Source organism: Sturnira hondurensis, unplaced genomic scaffold, assembly GCF_014824575.4.
Source record: "Sturnira hondurensis isolate 20B ecotype Veracruz unplaced genomic scaffold, ASM1482457v3 Scaffold0022566, whole genome shotgun sequence".
Lineage (NCBI taxonomy): Eukaryota > Metazoa > Chordata > Mammalia > Chiroptera > Phyllostomidae > Sturnira > Sturnira hondurensis.
This window is the reverse complement of record NW_028095197.1, coordinates 5163196-5185512: the sequence shown is the minus strand read 5'-3', so window position 1 is coordinate 5185512 and position 22317 is coordinate 5163196. Positions and strand designations below refer to the sequence as shown.

Sequence of the window (22317 nt, the reverse complement as noted above, 5' to 3'; positions counted from 1 at the left end):
GGGTGCTCGAGCTGAACTGGGCTTTGCCGAAAGACCTAGTGGGGGTGGGTCTAAGCTTGGGTTTCTGGCGCTCCTGGAACTTTCTGGAGCCCATTCTTCCACCGGGTCGGCCCGAGAATACAGGAGTGTGAACTAAGAGCCGGAATTGCCCAGGGCCGTTGCGATTCCGAGCAAGCTCGGAATTTTCAAATCAGTGGGGCTGGCCTGCGAGGACGTGGTGGAACAGGACTGCTGGCGGGTGCTGTGTGCCGAATAAGTGTCTCATAGAACAAAGCCCTGCAGCACCTCCACCCTGCTGTCTCTTCGTTTGTCTCTTTTGGCTTCTCTTACAGCTTAGTTCTCTTGCCTCTTTTAGCTTAGTTCTTTAGTCCTGAGGTTCTGGGATCCCAATGAGCAAGAAATGCTGAGCAAGATGGCTTTGGGCCCCAGAACAATCTCACAGGCCTTGGGTCTTGCTCCTTTTCACACGCAGTCCCTGACCTTGTAATTCAAACTGCGAAGTTGGAAGAGCTCTGTACACACTCCTATACATGAGTTATCTACCTTGGGCCTTGCCTCCTTGTATGCGTTAGGCTCCAGGGCAGCACTAAACAGGGAAACGTTTGCCATCCCTTTGTGCAAACTGAGGACGATGGAGCTCTTCCCTGGCCCGGCGTTCGCCTGGCTTGGCTAGCCGGTAACACGGAGTAGCACCAAGAGTGACTGACAGATTGTTTTATTTGATTTTCTAAATTCCACCTGTCTGAACTTGGATCTACCGTCTGCAAAGTGAGTCTTTGGGATTTCAAATGCTGGGAGGGGGGGCATGTTGGAAAAAGTGGTCTGTTTTCCTTATTCATTTACACAACAAATTTAGGAGTACCATCTAGCTCCAAGGAAGCGGTAACTGGAAAGTTGAAAAAATCCGGTTCACATCGCTTAGACTTTAAAGTTGCAAGTAATTGGGTATAGCCAGAACAAAGGGAGCTGGAGTGGCAGGAATTGAGGCTTCAGAGCTAGTTGGGTTACACCTCTTGTTTATATCCTGCTAAGCTAATGAATCTAAACTTTACCTTGTAGGCATCCCCATATGTATCTCTCCAGCCTTATCTCTTTTATTTAAATTGTGTATGTACACCAGTGACGTGGAACTATTTGCAGTTTCCCAAATGCACTTTTTCACCTTTCTGAGCTTTTGCTCCAGCCAATGAATACTTAATTTTCCCAATCTTAGATGTTACCTTATCAAACACTATTTCTGCTATAATTTTTTTTCTACCCATCAGCAGTTACAGAAACTCTAATACTGCCAGGAAGGGCACCAGTGCTTGATAATATAAAAGTCATGTAAGTCATGCTCCCTGTCCTCAAGGAGTTCGCCACAAAGAGGAGTTGTGTGATAAACGTCGATAAACAAATATATTGAGGTGCTTATTAGGGAACCTTGCACCACTTAAGTAAATATTCCAGGCTGAGAGACCAGCAGTTGTGAAAACATGAGCAATAAAGAGATGATCGAGCAAACAATAACTAAATTAATACTGTTCGTGTATTATGTAAGCATTGTAGTTCTAAACTTCCTACTTTGCTGTAAAAAACTGTGCATTTGTGAATTTAACACTGGTGAAGTATGTGAGATAAGCATCAGTACAGCACAACAGTTCAACCAAGAATTTCCACAGTATGTTTTACCAATTGATAACAAACATGAAGATACCTTCTAGAGCCTGCCAACAGAAGGCTGTGCAATATTATATTGAAAATGCCTTTAAAATTTGCAAGCTCACTAAGTGAGCTTATTTTTTTGAATTTTAAGGTTCAGTAGCTTTTAAAGGGCTGCTTATTTTTATTTATTTTTAAAAACATTTTTAAAATTTATTTTTAGAGAGGGGAAGGGAAGGAGAAAGAGAAACGTCAATGTGTAGTTGCCCCTCACATGGCAACTGGGATCCCACTGGGGCCCACTTGGTACCTGGCCCGCAACGTCAGCATATGTCCTGAGTGGGAATTGAATCAGCCATCCTTTGGTTCGCAGCCCGTGCTCAATCCACTGAGCTATGCTAGCCAGGGCTAATTTTTTTATTTATTAAGATTAAAAATACGGGGCATATAAGTAGAGTAAAAAAAAAAAGGAAAACTAGTGCTTATTTGCTTGTATGTGCATAGGATATTTCAGAAGGATTCCCCGAAACTTGTAATATGCCTCTCCCCCACACCCACAAGCAGATGGAAGGAGACATTTCACCGAGTACCCTTTTGTAACTTTGGGATATATAACCCATCTGAATGTAGTACTTATTTAAAAATTTAAAAACCTTGTTACATATGTTCTGTTTCATATTGTTTTCCTTCATGGAGATTTATCTCGATGTTGAAAATATGTCCTGATGAGTATTCTGACTTTTCACTAATAGAAATTAACACTTTAAGAAGCATTCTTATTTACATAAAATAGAACAAGATTAACAATAATTAAATATGTGATGTTTGATAAGGAAATGGGATCATATTAAATATGTTTGCCCCTTACCCTTTTTATTTAAGTTATTGTCATCATGTTCCGATAATAAACCTACCATATTTTTAATGATTTCATGGTATGTGGGATGCAGGCAGTATAATTTAACCATTGTCATATTAATCAATGTTTTGGTGATTGCCCATGTTTTACAATGTTAATAAATATTGTTTATGGTTGAGAAATTCTCAAATACAGTTCAGGCACTCATGCAAATATTTCTGTAAATGAATATCTAGAATTAAAATTGTTGGGCTCTGTGAATGCAGTTTTAAAATTGTGATAGCTCTCTTCATTGTGGCTCAATGGATTGAGCGCCGGTCTGCAAACCACAGGGTTGCTTGTATGATTCCCAATCAGGGCACATGCCTGGGTGTTGTCCTGGTCTCCTGTTGGGGGAATGTGAGAGGCTTTCTCTCTCTTTCTCCCTTCCCCTCTCTTTGGAAATAAATAAAATATCTTTAAAAAAATACTTTATTTATTTATCTTTAGAGGGGAAGGGAAGGAGAGAGGAAGAGAAACATCAATGTATGGTTGCTTCTCGTGCATCCCCTGCTGGGAACTGGCCCCTGCCGGGAACTGGCCTGCAACCCAGGCACGTGCCCTGACTGAGAATCGAACCGCGATTGTCTGGTTCTCAGGCCCGCGCTCAATCCACTGAGTTACACCAGCCAGGGCTAAAATATCTTTTTAAAAAATATATATTTTATTGATTATGCCATTACGGTTGTCCCATTCCCCCTCTTCACTCCCCTCAACCCTGCACACCCCTCCCCCACCATTCCCCCCCTTTTGTTCATGTCCATGTGTTTCAAGTTCTTTAGATTCTGTATTTCCCATAGTATTCCGGCCCTCCCCTCATTTACCTACCGTGTATGCTACTTATTCTCTGTACCTTCTCCCCCCTGCTCCTCCTCCCACTCCCCTATTGCTAACCCTCCATGTGATCTCCATTTCTATGTTTCTGCTCCCGATCTAGTTGTCCTCTTAGTTTGCTTTTGTTTTAGGTGTGGTTGTTAATAACTGAGTTTTCTGTCCTTTCACTGTTCATATTTTTTATCTTCTTTTTCTTAGATAAGTCCCTTTAACATTTCATGTAATAAGAGCTTGTTGATGATGAACTCCTTGAACTTGACCTTATCTCAGAAGCACTTTATCTGTCCTTCCATTCTAAATGAAAGCTTTGCTGGATAGAGCAATCTTGGCTGTAGGTCTTTGGATTTCATGACTTGGAATATTTCTTTCCAGCCCCTTCTTGCCTGTAAGGTCTCTTTTGAGAAATCCGCTGACAGTCTGATGGGTACTCCTTTGTAGGTGACTGTCCCCTTATCCCTTGCTGCTTCCAGGATTCTCTCCTTCAGTTTAATCTTGGCTAATGTAATTATGATGTGCCTTGGTGTGTTCCTTCTTGGGTCCAACTTCTTTGGGACTCTCTGAGCTTCTTGGATTTCCTGGAAGTCTATTTCCTTTTCCAGATTGGGGAAGTTCTCCTTTATTATTTGTTCAGATAAGTTTTCCACTCATGGCTGTTCTTCCCCTTCTGGTACCCCTATAATTCAGATGTTGGAAGGTTTAAAGGTGTCCTGGAGGTTCCTAAGCCTCTCTTCATTTTTTGGAATTCTTGTTTCTTCCTTCTTTTCTGTGTGATTGTTTCTTTCTTCCTTCTGGTCCACTCCCTTGATTTGAGTCCCAGTTTCCTTTCCATCACTATTGGTTTCCTGTGCATTTCCCTTAAATTCAATCAGTTTACTCTTCATTTGTTCCTCTAATTTGTGGCTAAAATCAACCAACTCTGTGAGCATCCTGATCACCAGTATTTTGAACTGTGCATCTGAAAGGTTGGCTATTTCTTGGTCACTTAGAATTATAGGCTCTGGGGCTTTGAGCTGTTCTTGAGTCATAATGTTTGGTCTGTTTGCACCTGTTATGTATGAGGGGCGGACCCTTAGGTGTTTACCAGGGCGGGGTGACCCAGTCGCTGGGTTGTGACACTGTGTGTGGGGGTGGGGTCAGAGAGGGGGAAAAAAAGGCGCTTTGCTCTGCTCTCTCTCAGATTTCTGTCCTCTCTGCAGCTTCCCACAAGCAAATTGGGCCCCTTTGGTGCTGGTTCCTGGGTGTGTGGGCCTGTGTACTCTCCAGGACCCCGTGGGTCTCTCCTACAAACTCTCTGTGAGCCTGGGAGCCTCTCCTGGCCCCTTGACCCGGAGAAAGTCTTTCCAGTTGGTGCTTTCAGGCTCTAATTCCCATTGCTGGGGCCCTAGCCTGAGGGGTCTGTCTCACTGTTCGCTCCTTCGCTTGGTTTATCTGCGTGCAAATGTGTGACTGCAGTCAGCCAGCCGCCCTGCGCCCACACTGGGTCAGCCTGTAGCCACCCCATGCCTGAGGTCCACCAACTGCCTCTGCCTCCACTCCTGGGTCGGTCGGACTGAAATGGTCTTTCCTGCCGGATCCCGCTCCACCGCTGACTCCGCCCTTCTTACCAGTCTGGCTGAGTGGTTTGGTGTTGTTGGACTTTCTCGTACAGTTCAATTTTCTGTGTTTTGGCTGCGATTTTGTTTCTAAAACTTCGCTGTCTTTAAATTTAGTTGTGGGAGAGGGCACAGTGTTTCCACCTACACCTCCATCTTGGCCAGAAGTCCATATTCACTTTCTTTGTTTATATTTACCTGTTTTGTTTTTAAAAACTGTATCCTGATTATTTCTTGTTAAGTATGTTACTAGACTTTATCTTTTTGTTGCTTCCATAAATGGCCTCTTTTCTTACCATTGTATTTTATTTCAGTGATATCTTGGTTGACTCTCAGTAACCATGTGACCAGATCACAGATGTCCATGCAGGCAGATGGAGATGGCTGGAGCTATGGTGGAGCCAAGTTGTAAGGGCTTGAGCATGATATTATTAGTTTGAGTTTTATCTTGAAAGCTCTTAAGAGAGATGAGAGGGTTTTAGGGATTGGGTGATATAATTTCTAACAGCTGACTTTTTTTTGAGCACCTGTCAGGCATTGTGCTAAACTCATTACAAATGTCATATTTTAATCCTCATAGCAACTCCATTTTAAGGATGATTTGGTCATATTTACATCTTATTTATTTATTTATTTATTTATAGAGAAGGAGAAAAAGAGGGAGAGAAACATCAATGTGAAAGAGAAACATAGATCAATTGACTCTTGTATGTGCCCCAACCAGGGACTGAACTCACAACCCAAGCATGTGCCCTGAACAGGATATAATCAAACCAGTCACCTTTCATTTTGTGGACAATGCTCATTCAACTGAGCCACACTGGTCAGCATCATTTTACATTTTAGAACAATCATTTGGGTGCTAATGTGAAGGATGGATTCTTAGAAATCTTCTCTGAAGAGAAATGAGATTGATAAGTGACAAGCCCTAAACAGCAGAAATGGAGAGGAAAGCAAATATCAATGCAAAGGTGAAATCTGCAGGTCATGGTGACTGGTTCCAGAGGTGAAGGAGAAGGAGTCATAGCTGACCTTGCCCTTTTTGGCATGAGCACTAGGATGGTTGGGTATGCCCTTTCTGAGCTGAGAGGCCTAGAAAAAGGAGGAAGAGCAGGCTGTGTTGGGCGCAGAAATGGGGGAGGGGGCAGGATGACTCCAGTTTTGGATGTACAGAATTACTGCTGTCCTTTTTTCTTCTTTAAAAAAAATTTTATTGTATTTTTTCATTACCATTTAGCCCCCCTATGTATCCTTTTTTCCTTTAATTTAAAAAGAAACCAATCATTTTATTGGAAAATGCAAAATTGAGAGTAAAATTGAAGCCAAAATGCTATTTTTATGCTTGTATAAATTAATTGAAATTTCTTGCAGCATTTAGATTTTAATTGACTGTGGGGTCTAGAAGGGCTATAAATCTTTTCTTTTTCTTTTTTTTTTTTAAGGTCACCAATTTGTTCTGGTTTTCTTCTTACCATTGTGACTACACACAGTTTTAATCTTCTTTATGAGCTGTTCTCCCTTCCAACTTCCAATTGTTATTTTTTAAATCAACTTTTTAAAAAAAAACGTTTTTTTTTACAGATTTCATTTATCTTTAGAGGGGAAGGGAAGGAGAGAGGGAGAGAAATATCAGTGTATGGTTGCCTCTCCTGTGTCCCCTGCTGGGAACTGGCCTGTAACCCAGGCATGTGCCCTGACTGGGAATCGAACCACGATCCTTTCGTTCGCAGGCCTGCGCTCAGTCCACTGAGCTACACCAGCCAGGGCTAAATAAACTTTTAGTTTTAGAGTAGTTTTAGATTTATGGAAATGTTGTGAAGAGGGTACAGATATTCCTGTATATCTGGCACCTAGTTTTCCATAGTATCAATATTTTATAGTAAAACTGTGCAGTTGTCACAACTAATGAACCAATCTTGATGATACATTATTATTGTTTTTTTTAGACTTCATTTATTTGTAGAGAGAGGGGGCAGGAGAAAGAAAAAGAAGGAGAGAAATATGGACATGAAAGAGAAACATCTGTGGGTTACCTCTCATATGTCCCCAATGGGGACTTCGCCCACAGCCCCAGGAATGTGCCCTGAGGAAATTGAACCAGTGACCCTGTGGTTCACAGGCTGGCACTCAGTCCACTGAGCCACACCAGCTAGCACTGGGTATTGCATTACTTTTAGTTAGGCTCCTCTTGACTGGGACAGTTTCCTAGATTTGCTTTGTTTTTTATGAACTTGACAGTTTTAAGGAATACTGGCCAATTATTTTGTAGACTGTTCTTCAATTTGTATTGTTTAAAGTTTCTCTCATGGTTTGAATGGGTTTATGGGTTTTGGAGAGGAAGACCACACAGATAAGGTGCTAATTTGATCATATATTCCAGGTATGTGCTATGAATATGACATCACTATTGATGTTGACCTTGATCACCTGGCTGAAGTAGTGTTTCTCAGTTTTCTCCATTGTGAAGTTATTCCTCTCCTGTACCCCTTTTCCATACTGTACCCTTTAGAAGGAAGTCTTGTTCATCCTGATGTCATTGGTGTGAGGGCGTGGTCTGGCAGAGAGTAGTTTAGCTGAACCAAACTGGGTTCCTGTTATTTTGTGAGTCTCACAAAAGTTCCACCAGATAATTTTATCTACTTTATCAACAGGAAAATAAAAATTAGAGAATTTGAGTAATATGCCCAAGATAAAACAGTTAGTGGTCAAATTGGAATTTAAATCCAGTCTCTCTGAATGCATAGCCTATGGCCTCGACCCATACCAACTGGCTTTACAGAGGGTTGTATTCACTTTGGCCGTCTTCCCTAAGTACTGGTAATGCAAAAGTGTCTGTAGATAGTGCGGTTAGGTCCTTTGTTAAATGGAAATTTAACTCCTCTTTTCAATTTAAAGTTATACTTTAGAATTCACAGCCTTGAATTGGGCAGATCTCTGTGCTCAGTGTTGCTTGATCCAATTTTAATTTAATATCTTCTTTTGATTCCCTAGACTTGTGAAGGCTGAGTAACAGCAGGGCCTTACTGGGAAAATAGGTACCAGTTAGGGTATTATCACAGTAGTATAGGACTGGCTATATAGTTTGTGAGACAGTGCAAAATGAAAACATAGTGCCCCTTGTTCAATAATTAAGAATTCCAAGTCACTGACAGCAGAGCACTGAACTAAACATGGGGCCCTTCTAAGCATGAGACCCAATGCAACTATACAGGTAAGGTATCCATGAAATTGGCCCTTCAGCAGTAAAAGTGGTAGGCAAACAGGGCCAATATTAAAGCACTGGAAGTGAGAATGGAGCATAGAGAGTGGTAGCACAGTAAGTTAAAGAGTTAAATCTACAGGTGTTGATTGATTAGCTGTGATGGGTGACTGGGCAGATAAAATACGGAATGTACATTTCCTGTTAGGGTGATGCCTGCCATTCACTGACATGGGAAACTCAAGAGAACCAGATTGTCCTTGAAGGGAAAATGATGAGTTCAGTTTTAAACATATTAGCATCCAAATGTAGACATTCGGGTAGCACTGGGTATATAAGGATCCATAGAAAAGGAGCCGGGGTACACGCTCCAGAATGATAGTGCTGCTTACTTATTCTGAGGTTGAGGACCAGGATGAAGTGGGGTGATTGGTTGGGGACTTTAACCTTTTAAAGAAAGTATTCATGTATTCCTTGTATAATTGAGGAACAATATTTTTATTAATGAAAATCAAGTCACAATGTATTATTGTATTTCTAAGAGAAAGAGAGTCAATCTGAAAGTAAGTTTCAGAAATTTAGAGTAAAAAGAAAGGCATTTATGATAGAGTTTTGCAACCACATATTTTCTGTTGCCAGTGCTACATTACATGTGTTTCAAAGTAGGCTCTTAGTTTACTGTTTACTTAGTGTACTGTTTTCTTTAACTTTTTTGAGCATCTACAATCATTTGTTTTATAGGGTATATATAACTTTTTATGATTTTTAAAAGATTTTATTTCTTCACTTATTTACTTTAGAGAGAGGGAAAGGAACGGAGAAAGGAAGGGTGAGAAGTATCAGTGTGTGCTGGTCCTCTTGCAAGAGAGCCTCCAACAGGGGACCTGGCCCACAACCCAGACATGTGCCCTGACTGGGAATCAAACCGACGGCCTTTCAGTTTGCAGGAGGATGCCCAAGGTACTGAGCCACACCAGTACCCGTTTGGGCTACAGGGTGTATAACTTTAAGCACTTACCTTAAATTTTAGTTTTACTTTGTATCTTTGTGTTTTCTGATAACTGACATGTAAGCATTTCCATATTTTTGTTGTATATTTTATAAAGCTCCTTTCTTTCTACTACCTGTGTATTTTTTCTTGAGGGAGGTGATGGGGAAAGCCTAAAGGTAGAAGTCAGAAGGTCAGATAAGTTCAGCCTCTGTCTCTTGTTGGCTGTGTAATCTTGGGAAAATTACCCAGCTTCTCTGAGTATGGTTTCCTTATTGGTAAAATGGAGATGAAATTAACTTTATTAGAGATGTGAAAATTAAATGGGACTATAAAACAAAGTCCTTTGTAAACTCTAAATTTATAAATTCATACCCTTTAGTTCCTCACCCAGGGCCTTTCTTAGTAAGCTTCCCACCACCTTCCCAGATTCATCTCCAAAACTTCTCAAACTCGTTTTCTCACCATCCCCAGAACATGCCTAATATTTTCCTGTCTCCTTATACTGCTCTGATTCCTTTATTTAATCAACAAATGTTAGCACCTTACCTCCTTCAAGTCTTTAAGTGTCATCTACTCAGTAGGGTCTACAGTGTCTACCCTATTCTGAGTTGCAGTCTTCTGCTCCCAGCACTCCTAATCCCGCTTAGCTTGCTCTATTTTATTTCCATTACACTTAGAGCATGATATTTATCTATCATCTCTTCTCTCCACACCCCCTTCCCACAGAATTTAAATGTCATTTGGGCAGGGATCTTTGCTTTGTTTTATGATGTATCCCAGGCATCTAGAACACTGCCTGTTCCAGAGTAGGTACTGAATTGGAGGTATTGATTGAACAAATGAATGAATATTCATTGTGCCAGACTTTTTACCCAGGCTCTGGGTACATAGTTGTGAAAAAGAAGAGCTGGCTCTGCCCTCATGGAGCATCCAGCCTAGCCTTGTAGTCTGGTGGTTTTTCTGCCTGCCTGGACTGCCCTGCTCTGGGAAGTATCTGAGTGACTAATGGTGAATTCAGAGTAGCCTTTCCTCTCAGCAGTGAGCAGTTGTCAGGTGGTTTTGCTTTTAAGTTAAAAAAAATTCTAATATAAGGGCAGGGGCAGAATAATGCATTCTGTTTATTTATTCTGCATTAAAAGTCAACAATTTTACCTATTGCAAAGACAAGTATTCCATTTAAAGTGCCAGGCGTTGCAGATAGCTGAAAGAGGTCATAGGGGTATATCTGGTTTATTTTCTTTCTTTCTATTTCTCTCTTTACTTCTTCCATCCCTCTACCCACCCTTCCTTCCTTCCTTCCTTCCTTCTCTCTTTTCTTTTATGTGAAGGAAGATGGTTGTAATCTTTCATATTACTGAAGAATGAGAGGATGTGCAGTAAACGTGTTTATTCCTGTCTTTTTGTAATACTTTGGAATGCTTCATCCATGAGATCCTGACCATTTCTTGAGGTCCTCTGTATGCAGTTTGTTAATCAGAGTTTTTATTGCTAGAATTCTTTCTTAAGAAAAGAGAAAACAAAAGGAACTAAATTGAGTGTATTTAAAATAATCTGCTGATCTAGCACACTTAACACAGTGTGTCAGCAACTATTCTTTCTCTCACCCTGTTCTCACACAGGCAACTGCACAATCCAGGGAAACTTTAAGGCTGGGGGTGTACCTCAAAATGGAATGAAGAATTAAGGAAGAACAGTGCTGCACAGGTATGCAACTGAGCTAAATGAATTTTTAAATTTTTAAAAAAGATTTTATTAATTTATCTTTAGAGGGGAAGGGAAGGAGAGAGGGAGAGAAACATCAATGCACGGTTGCCACTCGTGCGTCTCCCACTGGGGACTGGTCCTGCAACCCAAGCATGTGCCCTGACTAGTAATCGAACCGTGATCCCTTAGTTCACTGGCCTGTGCTCAATCCACTGAGCCACACCAGCCAGGGCTGAACTAAATGATTTTTAATATTCCTCCCAAATCTGAGACTCTTGATCTAGATAGTTTAAATTTCTAAGTAGTGTTTGTTTTCATTTATTTGAATAATCCAGTTGATAATGTTTTGTTATCATGTTTTGATAATGACATATGACGTTTGCTTGGAAAAGGTCCAGCCATTGTTAATATAATGAGAATGGTTTGCGTGACATAAATGTAACCTGGCAGCCAAGGAGAGTGGACTGGAAGGCACATGTATGAACAATGACAACTTCACTGTAGTGGTCTGTGGGAGTGGTAGATGCCATTGTGTGAGCGCGTGTACTGTGTGGTCGTTGCATTCGAGATGACTGAGAAGAACAACGAATCTGCATCAAATTTTGTGTTACACTTGAACATTCCTCTGCAGAAACTATTTGGACAGTTTATAAGATCACAGCTGGTGATTGGCAGTTTCACCATGACAATACACCCACATATATCACATCTCGTGCAGAGTTTTTTTTGTTGAAACATCAAATCATGCAGGTGACTCAGCCCCCCTACAGCCTAGAATTGGCACCCTGTGACTTCTGGCTTTTCCCAAAATTAAAATCACCTTTGAAAAGGAAGAGATTTCACACAATTGATGAGACTCAGGAAAATACAACAGGGCAGCTGATGGCAACTGGGAGAACTGTGTGAGGTCCTAAGATGCCTACTTTGAAGAGGACTGAGATGTCATTGTCCTGCATACAATGTTTCTTGTATCTTGTATCTTCTTCAATAATTGTTTCTATTTTTCATATTACATGGCTAGATATCTTCTGGATAGACCTTGTACATCATTATTTTCTAGATAATTATTTAAATTCTTTTTTATCTTACTTTGCTATCAAATATCTTCTAACTTAAATTTGATATTCCATTTGAATATTCTTTTCTGAACACAAATGCTGATGTAGATATGAATTGCTCTGCCCCATGATCTTTTTGTCAGAAAAAAAAATTGATAAAGGGAACTCTCATGGCAGTAGCCTCAATCTGTTGTAAACAATTTCTATGGTGTCCCATAAACCCATGCAATGACATAAAAATGTACTCTGCAAGATTATTTTCAGCATCTTCTTGTACTTGTTAACAACTTAATTTTGTTTAATAGTTGCTACATTGTGAATAAACTCTAAAACATCCTCAATAAACAAAGAACAAAAGAAAGACTCAACTCAGTGACCCTTATGCAAGGTCTCCTCTGATGCAGGTGACAACTGATTTTAAACCCTCTAGTGTGCCCACGTCACCCGGTGTACACATCTCTGTCATAGCATTTATGTAAATAGGTGTATGTATATGCATTATAAATATTGATGGTGATACCATCTCCCAGAAAGGATTCATAGCCATTTCCAAAGATATAAGAAAAAAAACCCCAAACAAAAGTCACACATACACACACAATGCAAGATGCCATAAGTTAAAGGGGAAGAGAATGAAGAACTGAAGCCAGAGACAAAGCTAAAAATGAGTATAGGATTGCCCTTCACAGTTGCTGCAGCTGGGACATGAATTTGTCCCTAATCTGACAGCCTCATTGGTCCCACAATTCATGATATCCATAGATAAAATACAAACCCATTACTCTGGAGAAGTCAGACTATTCCCAGAACTGAGGTCAGATTGTATTGTCTCCCAGGGATGCTCATGCAGAGAACAGTGTGTTATCATGTGAACAGCAGTGTCCTTGACAGCATTCCTGACAGAGTGGCCAGTTCACAAGGCTGCCTCTTACAGCCTGATGGCAACACCCCAGAAAGCAAGTCCATGGGCGGAAGCAGCACTTCTGAGGTGGAGCACTGTCTCAGTGGTCATGGGTCTACTGAGGGGTCATGGGTCCACGGTGTTTGATCTCCTGCACCCACCACAGTGACTGGCATATGGCAGGTGTTGAGAGGTAGTTTTTGAGTGAATGTCAAATGGATAAGACCAGTTCAAAGACTCCCTGTAGAAAGTTCCCCTGATTACCAAGAAATAACACCCTGCTCCCCAACTCTGGAGTCCTTTTATAGCTATCAAGCAATACAGTTATGAAATAGTTCTTTTACTAGTGGGTTAAACTGCCATTTCAATATTTTAATATTAAATTTCTCGGGTCATCTCCAGATATGGGAGTGGAGACTAGGGAATTTGTATGTGCATGCTCACACTTGGTGGTGGTGGTGGTGTTGGGTCAGGAAAGTGTGTCCTCATCAAATTGGGAAGCCAGTTTGCAGGTCACCCTGGGAGTACTGTTGGCTTAGATACAAACTCTCACATCCAGCTGTCCTTCACTGCAGAGGCAGGGTTGGTCATGGTGCTACAGTGGGCCTGTTGCCATGAGTTTGTGCAATGGGAAGACCCAGTCACAGGGCATGGTATCACTATCATTAAAGAGACTCAGTGCTGAGCTAGCAGCTATTGACTCAAGGCTCTCGACAGACCTGCAGGGGAACTGGGGTGAGTTGAGCTCACAGATTAGGGTTTAGTTGTTTTAGTTGCAGAGTTAGAAGCTTTGGGGATAGGGTTTGGCATAAGGGTCTTTCTTCCTGGTCAGCATCATCACCTCTCAGTTCTGACTGTTATCTTCCTGTTGTTATTGATATTGTAGAGGTATTTCAGAGCAGGAACTTGGTCCCTGTGTGCAACTTTCTACTTGCATAGTCACGATGATGTCTGCATCATGATGAAGATGCTCATCTTCTGGTGTGTAACTTTACCTTGTTCACACTTCAACAGCAATGGCTCTGCCAGAGCCAGGACAGGAAACTGGGAGAGAGTATATAGTGGTTAATACTGTGGGCTTTCGCCCTGGCTGGTGTGGCTCAGTGGATTGAGTGCTGGCCTGGAAACTGGGGAGTCGCAGGTTCTGTTCCTAGTCAGGGTACGTGCCTAGGTTACAGACCAGGTCCCCTGAGGAGGATGTGTGAGAGGCAACCAGTTGATGTATCTCTCATACGTTGATGTTTCTCTCTCCTTCTTTCTCTTTATCCTCCCATTTCTTAAAAATTAAATAAAATGTTTATATATATAAAAAAGAATATGTGTTTTGATGGAGGCCTGCACAGGCCCCAGCCTGTCCAGGGCTTGGGTTGCTCTCTGCCTTATAAAACAGAGGGGTTGTCTTCTGGGAAGACAGGATCATCATCTCTGAAAAACTCTCCTGCATAGTTGGCTTTGGCATCTTTCAGGAATAGGAGGGTGAGGATTGAAGACTCATGAATTTGGCTTTCATTTGATGTAGAGGGAGAAGACAGTGGTTATAACCAGAAAATTCAGTGTGAGTTACCTATAGAACTTGTCACTATTAATCCAGCCTGGGCTCCATGACAGTTGTAGAAGTGGATTTCTTAATAAAATTGTAATAATACAGTTTAAGAAAAGGAATATGGATCCTGGAAACTGACTCCCTGGGTTTAAGTCCTGGCCCTGCAACAAGCAAGTTACTTATCCTTTCTGTGCCTCAGTTGTCTTATCTGTAGAATGGGATAATAGCCCTGACTAGCGTGGTTCGGTGGACTGAGTACAGGCCGACCTGTGAACCAAAGGGTCGCTGGTTTGATTTCCAGTCAGGGCACATGCCTGGGTTGCCAGCCAGGTTCCCAGGAGGGGACATGTGAAAGGCAACCACACATTGATCTTTCTCTCCCTTTCTTTCTCCCTCCTATCCCTTTCTCTAAAAATAAGTAAATAAATTTAAAAAATATATTTTGTTGATTGCTATTAAAGTTGTCCCATTTCCCCCTTCATTCCCCTCCACCCTGCACACCCTCTCTCACTCACATTGCCCCCCCCTTTAGTTCATATCCATGTGTCATAGGTTCTTTAGCTTCTACATTTCCCATACTATTCTTGCCCTCCCCCTGTCTATTTCCTACCTACCATCTATGCTACTTATTCTCTGTACTCTTTCCCCCTCTCCTCCTCCCACTCCCTTCTTGCTGACCCTCCATGTGATCTGTTCCTATTCTAGTTGTTTGCTCAGTTTGCTTTTGTTTTTGTTTTAGGTGTGGTTGTTAATAATTGTGAGTTTGCTGTCATTTTACTATACATTTTTTAATCTTCTTTATCTTAGATAAGTCTCTTTAACATTTTCTATAATAAGGGCTTGGTGATGATGAACTCCTTGAACTTGACCTTATCTGAGAAGCACTTTATCTGCCCTTCCATTCTAAACGAGAGCTTTAGTGGATAGAGCAATCTTGGCTGTAGGTCTTTGGATTTCATGACTTGGAATACTTCTTTCCAGCCCCTTCTTGCCTGTGAGGTCTCTTTTGAGAAATCCGCTGACAGTCTGATGGGAACTCCTTTGTAGGTGACTATCCCCTTATCTCTTGCTGCTTCTAGGATTCTCTCCTTCATTTTAGTCTTGGCTAATGTAATTATGATGTGCCTTGGTGTATTCCTTCTTGGGTCCAACTTCTTTGGGACTCTCTGAGCTTCCTGAATTTCTTGGAAGTCTATTTCCTTTGCCAGACTGGGGAAGTTCTCCTTTATTATTTGGTCAAATAAGTTTTCCACTCGTTGCTGTTTCTTTCCCCCTTCTGGTATCCCTATAATTCCGATGTTGGAACATTTAAAGATGTCCTGGAGGTTCCTGAGCCTCTCCTCATTTTTTGGAATTCTTGTTTCTTCCTTCTTTTCTATTTGGTTGTTTCTTCCTTCTGGTCCACTCCCTTGATTTGAGTCCCAGTTTTCCTCCCATCACTGTTGGTTCCTTGTACATTTTCCTTTATTTCACTTAGTGTAGCCTTCATTTTTCATCTAATTTGTGACCAAATTCAACCAGTTCTGTGAGCATCCTGATCACCAGTGCTTTGAACTGTGCATCTGATAGGTTGGGTACTTCTTTGTTGCTTAGTTGTATTTGTTCTGGAGCTCTGATCTGTTCTGTTTGGGCCATTTTTTTTTGTCTTATTGTGCCTGTTAGGTAGTGAGAGGCTGAGTCTTAGGTGTTCATCAGGGTGGGGCAACCCAGTCCCTGGGTTGTGAAGCTGTATAGGGGGGTGGGGTCAGAGAGAGAACAATGACACTTGCTCTGCTCTCTGCTGGATTTCAGTCCACTCCGCTGCTTCCCCCAAGCAAACGGGGCCCCTCTGGTGCTGATTTCTGTGTGGGTGGGTTTGTGTACATTCTAGGACCCTGTGGGTCTCTTTAACGAACTCTCCTGTGAGGCTGGGAGTTTATTCTGGCACCTCAATCTTCACCAGTGTTTTCAATTGGTGTTTCAAGGCTTTATTTCCCCGAGCTGGAGCCCTGGGTTGCATGGTCTGTCTCACTCCCCAGTTTTGCCTGGTTTATCTGCACGCGAAGGGACCACCCGGTTTGCCAGTGGCCCATTGTGCTGTGCCCTGCTTCCCAATCACTGCCTGCTGTCGGTTCTGGTGGTTTTTCTGTTTCTAAATTTTTGTTGTCCTTATTTTGGTTGTGCAAAGNACCCAGTCCCTGGGTTGTGAAGCTGTATAGGGGGGTGGGGTCAGAGAGAGAACAATGACACTTGCTCTGCTCTCTGCTGGATTTCAGTCCACTCCGCTGCTTCCCCCAAGCAAACGGGGCCCCTCTGGTGCTGATTTCTGTGTGGGTGGGTTTGTGTACATTCTAGGACCCTGTGGGTCTCTTTAACGAACTCTCCTGTGAGGCTGGGAGTTTATTCTGGCACCTCAATCTTCACCAGTGTTTTCAATTGGTGTTTCAAGGCTTTATTTCCTCGAGCTGGAGCCCTGGGTTGCATGGTCTGTCTCACTCCCCAGTTTTGCCTGGTTTATCTGCACGCGAAGGGACCACCCGGTTTGCCAGTGGCCCTTTGTGCTGTGCCCTGCTTCCCAATCACTGCCTGCTGGGCCTGCCTGTTGCCACCCTGTGCCCAGTATCCACCAGCCACTGCCTGCCTGCCCAGGGTCCACCTGCTGCTGTCTTGCGCACCCAGGGTCCGCCAGCCACCACTTTTTTTTTGTTGCAATCTCTCTTCATCTGGCTGCTCGTCTCCACCCCTCTTACCTGTCTGGATGAATGTGTCTATTTTAACTCCTTGGTTGTCATACTTCTGTACAGTTCAAATTTCTGTCGGTTCTGGTGGTTTTCCTGTTTCTAAATTTTTGTTGTCCTTATTTTGGTTGTGCAAAGAGGCACATTGTGTCTACCTTTGCCTCCATCTTGACTGGAAGTCCTTAATAAAATCTTTAAAAAAAAAAGTTCCAGCTTCTGTCATTAGAATCTGTTCTGATGATCCAACATGGTTAATATCCCTCTCATTAATCAATAAATTAATTACATGAGTATATAAGTCAGTTTTCTTATTAGTGAAGTTGACCTTTGGTCCAAAGTTTAGACATTTCAGTGTTAAGAATGCCTTAAAAAAATAGAAAAGAGAGTGTTCTGGTTATCTAATGCTTTGTGACAAACTGCCCCCAGAATTGGTGGCTTAAAGTAACAACAGTCATTTATTTGCTCAAAATTCTTTAGTTAACACAAGGCTTAAGCAGGAATAGCTCATCTTTGTTCTGTGTGGTGATTGCTGGGATATCTTGACTAGGGCCAGAGAATCCTTCCAAGCTGGATCACTCACACGCTGTCTGTTGGCTGGGAGCTCAGCTGGGGATGTTGGCGAGGGCCTGGTTCTCCTTCACGTGATCTCTTCACGCGGCTGAGTTGGGCTTCTACCAACATTGCAGCTGGGTTCTGAAGAGGATCACCCCAAGAGGACAGGCCACAATGTGTAAGCACCTATTACAGCTCTGTTCACATCATACTTGTTAAGCCCAAACCAGTCAGTCTCTTGGCCAACTCCAGAGTCAGTGTGGCAGGGGACTATATAAGAGTGGGAATTCTGAGGTGAGAATTGATAGGTTTTAGTAAAGTAATAGACTATCACAGAGAGAAAGGCTAAATCTACATTTCCTCTTTTTTAATCAGAGGATTAATTATTATTATATATTCTAACAATCTGTTTATTTATTTATATTTTTCTCTCCACAGAACCTCCCCCATGCTGAGGGTATTTGGAATGAGTCACAACCTGGGGCCTGGAGTCTGCAATCTGGGGCACCCTTCTCTCTCATTTTGTGGCTTAGGTATGAACATAGTCCAGGCAGAACTGGTGTGCGCTTTTGGGTACTTCAGCAGGGGGACCTAGGCACACCTATAAAGGAGGTCACACCTAGGAGGGCAGGCTGAAAGATTATCCGGATAAAGGCACTTTTATCTCAATAGAGGGCTGGCAGTTGGCTGGGAGTGTTCATAAGGGTAGAGAGGAGCCATTTAATGGAAGTGTTATATGCGGGTTGCAGAGAGAAATGAAGGGAGTTCACCTACACTTGGCCATCTGTAGGTTCATTAGTGGCTGCTATACCTCTTTGCTGCCTCAAGGGGAAGGTGACAGAGGCATCAAAGCAGAAGAGGTATGCAGGGATTAGGCGCATCACCCCTGTGGTGATTTTGGAGTGGTTTCCCCTCTCAATGAGGATGACAGTGGAGATGATCAGGAAGAGGATGGCTGCTATGAGGGTTTGGAAGAAATCACTCAAAATCCAGTTGATGATCTCATTTTTTTAAAAAAAAGATTCTATTTTATTTTCACAGCAAGGGCAAGGGAGGAAGAGAGGGAGAGGAACATTGATGTGGGACAGAAACATAGATCAGTTGCTTCTCGTAAGCACCTGAACCAGGGACCAAATCTACAACCCAGGCATGTATCTGAGTGGGTTTGAACTGGCAACCTTTTAATCTGCAGGTTGACATTCAACCCACTGAGCCACACCAGTCAGGGCCCACTTAATAGTCTTTATCTTGGTGTTCAGGTCACACATGTAGATGACAAAGAAGACAGCAGCAAGAATCATCTCAACCACTGACAGAAAAGTATGCTGATGTGGAGGCGATGAAGTAGAGCAGAATCAACAGGCACGGCATCTCAGCAAACAGCAGAATTCCCTTGAGGGTGCGTGTGAAGTTGGTGTAGGCAGTCCAGCAGCCAGGGGTGAGGAACACTTGAAATCCACCATGGCATGGGCCAGAGTGGATCATCTGGGAGCATAGATGATCCTTACTTTCTAAATCCATATTTTCTAATTTTTTCTTTTTTTCTCTTCAATTGCATATGCCATATTCCCCATCTCTAAGATGTCAGAAGTCACATAGAAGGGAAGTGAGGTTTCTTCTGTATCAAAAACCCTTTGGAGAGTTGTTAAAAACTTTTGTAACAGGCCATATAATTTAGTGTGTGACTATTCTATGTAAGTAAGTAGACACTTTCCTCTGGCTGAAAGTATGTGAAGAAAGAAAGCATAAATGCAATTAACTGTTGTTCTGACATACAGAGCTGGTAGTTTTGCTAGTGAAAGAGTGACAAAGTAGTAGGGTCCCCGGGGTTACCTGAATAGGGTAAAAGCATGCACATACACATCTTTTGTCCAGAGGAGGCAAACCATGGGGCATCCAGTCTGAAGTATATGAGAAAGACAGTGGGAGACAGAACAGATTGGCAGGAAGAATACTGACAGGTTCAGGAGAGTAGAATAGGTCAAAGGGAAGTCTGTGCAAGGTAAATGTATGCTGGAGCTGTGCTCACCAGACTGAAAATTCCATAAAGGGAGGGGCTATGTCTGGCTTGTTGACTTCAACTCCTAACTCACTGTCTGATAGAGAGGAGGCACTCTTAGTGGTTGTTAAATGGATACAGACATTAAGATATGAAGAAATTGCAGTGTTCTCTCTCTTTAAATAAATAAATAGAATGACTGTGTTGAAAATATGTTACTTTGGTTGGAGGTGGCAGGGCTTAGAAAAAGGTCACTCCTTTGATTAAAATCCTTTGATGTTTTCCCACCTCATGCTCAAAAAAGGCTAATAATATGCAAAATGTCCACATCACTTTTTAAATGTAAAGAATTAAATATCCCATTTACTAATTTATAAACCTTAATAGAACCAGCCATTTTTCCCAGAAGCAGACGCTGAGGCAAAGATCTGAGTGTGAGTCATTTGTTTAGGAGATGATCCCAAGAAGCTCCAGTCAGGCGTGGAGAAGTGAGCCAGGGATGGGAAGGAAGCCATTGTCCAGGTTACCACTCTGGGCAACCGGGGCTCTTGCTGGAGACCCTCTGGGAGACAGTGTAGTGCATGCTTCATTGTTCCAACCCTGGGGTGAGGAAACAAGCTTCCCCATCCACTCGTTCATAACATTGCACTACTGCTCCCAGCGTGTAAAGTCCCTCACTTCTGGCTTGTATGCAGTCAGAGAATGCTTTTGGGGCCAGAGAAAGCTACAGGCAGAGTTGCAGGTGCTTGCAGTGAAGTTTTTGGATACATGAAACATGCAACTAACTGCCTTTCCTTTAGACCAGAGGCCTCAAAGTTCAAAGAAAAGAAGGGCCTTAAGGGAGCCAGGCAGGTTATATAAATGAGTGGGTGGAGACAGCAGCAAACTAGAGAGAGCACATAGCAACCACTCACAATTCCAGCTATTTGTTACCAGAATTTGCTGAATTGGTGGTTTTTCTCCTGAGACCAAGAATCCTAATTTTCATGAGAGAACTTCTGATTTTTAACTGTTGGAATTAAAAAAAAATTAACCCCCCCTGAGCAGAACAGCCAAAACTATTTTGAAAAAGAGAGAAGTGAGAGGTCTTATCCTTCCTGATTTCAAAAGTAGACCTACAGTAATCAAATCAGGGTGTTTCTGGCATGAAGACAAACGCAATGAGCAATGTAATAGAACAAAGAACCCAGAAATAAACCCTTACATATAGTCAGATAATTTTCAACCAGGATTCCAAGAGAAAAAACCCCTCAAAAGGCCTGAGTTGGCCAACAAAACAAGTTTATCATGGTGTACAGTTTGAAGCCTTTGTCTTCCATCAGGGAATCTCAAATTCACTTGAGTGTGCATCAGGATAACCTAAAACAGGTTGCTGGGATTCACCCCCAGATTTCTGAATCAGTAAGGTAGGGGTGAAGCTCGAGAATGTGCATTCCCAGGTGTGAGGCTACTGCTACAGATCCAACATGGGTCTACATTAGATACTACAGACTACTTTCTTTATTTCTGTTATCTGTTTGTGATAAAGTTTTGGTTTTGGAGTCTGTGAAAGTCTAATGTTTGCCATGTCCTTAGCAATGCATTGTGCCATGTCCCCCTGCTTCTCTGGCCAATAGTATGCTGTACAGGGGTGTACAACCTTCTGGTGTCTCTGGGCCACACCAAAAGAAGAAAATTTGTCTTGGGCCACACACTGAATATACAAACTAATGAAAACTGTTGAGCAAAAAAAAAGTTTTAAGTAAATTTATGATTTTGTGTTGGGCTGCATTCATAGCCATACTGGGTGGCATGCGGCCCAGGGACTGCAGTTGGACAACCCTGCGTGTACACAAAGGGCTAGACCTAATGGACTTGGCGTGGAAACTGCCCAGTTTTGCACAATATATGGTGAATAATCGAATTAGAATAATTCCATCCAATTTTGAATGCAAGACACAGGAAAGCAGGTCAGGTAGAAGCAGAGGCTAAAAGAAGCTTAATTCTGATGGAACAAGGAAACAAGTCCCCAGAGTTGCCTCTTTTTATCTCAAGCACTATCAACCACGTTGCACCACCATGAGGCCGCTGTGGCTGCTGAGGTGCTTCCTGTGCTTCCCCACTTCCTGTTGTGACCCTAATGTAAACTTGCATTTCTCTGCTAACAGACAAGTCTCTCTCCTGTTTCCTGGAAGATCTACCCACCCTCTTTTTAAAAAATATTTTATTTATTTTCAGAAAGAGGAGAAGGGAAGGAGAGAGGGAGAGAAGTATCAATGTGTGGTTGCCCCTCTCGTGCATCCCCTGTCGGGAACCGGGAACTGGCCTGCAACCCAGGCATATGTACCCTGAGAATCGAACCTCGATCCTTTGCTTTACAGGCCTCCACTCAATCCACTGAGCTACACCAGCCAGGGCCACCCACCCTCTGTTTTGATACCTCTGGTATCTTCATAACACTGAGTTTCTGCTTTCCTATGGAAGGAAACAGTATTCCATTTTGATCAAGAAATGTGACTCCTTAAAGATGAATTTCTGTTGAGTTTAAGAAAAATTATGAACTGTGCCTTCATCCATGAGAGGAATTTCTCTATCTGCCAAAATGCCTTCTAGTGATTGCAATACATGACTCCGAGGGAACACCCTGGGATTACTACAAAAATCTGGTAACGGCTCATCCCAGCATCTAGCTTGTCTCTTTCTTGATTG

The 22317-nt window shown here is 42.3% G+C and overlaps 1 protein-coding gene across 3 annotated transcripts in view; it reads left to right on the top strand.

Annotated features, from left to right (window-relative positions):
- APTX (aprataxin) overlaps positions 1 to 22317 on the top strand; it is an 87913-nt gene continuing 65596 nt past the window's right edge. The window contains exons 1-3 of one of the 3 annotated variants that reach the window (XM_037036123.1): positions 1 to 768; positions 17626 to 17808; positions 18069 to 18163. The gene's annotated coding sequence lies outside the window, so the exon portion shown is untranslated. Of the gene's footprint in view, positions 769 to 10774; positions 10860 to 17625; positions 17809 to 18068; positions 18164 to 22317 lie in introns of all 3 variants that reach the window. The other 2 variants (XM_037036125.1, XM_037036120.1) reach the window with 2 other exon arrangements.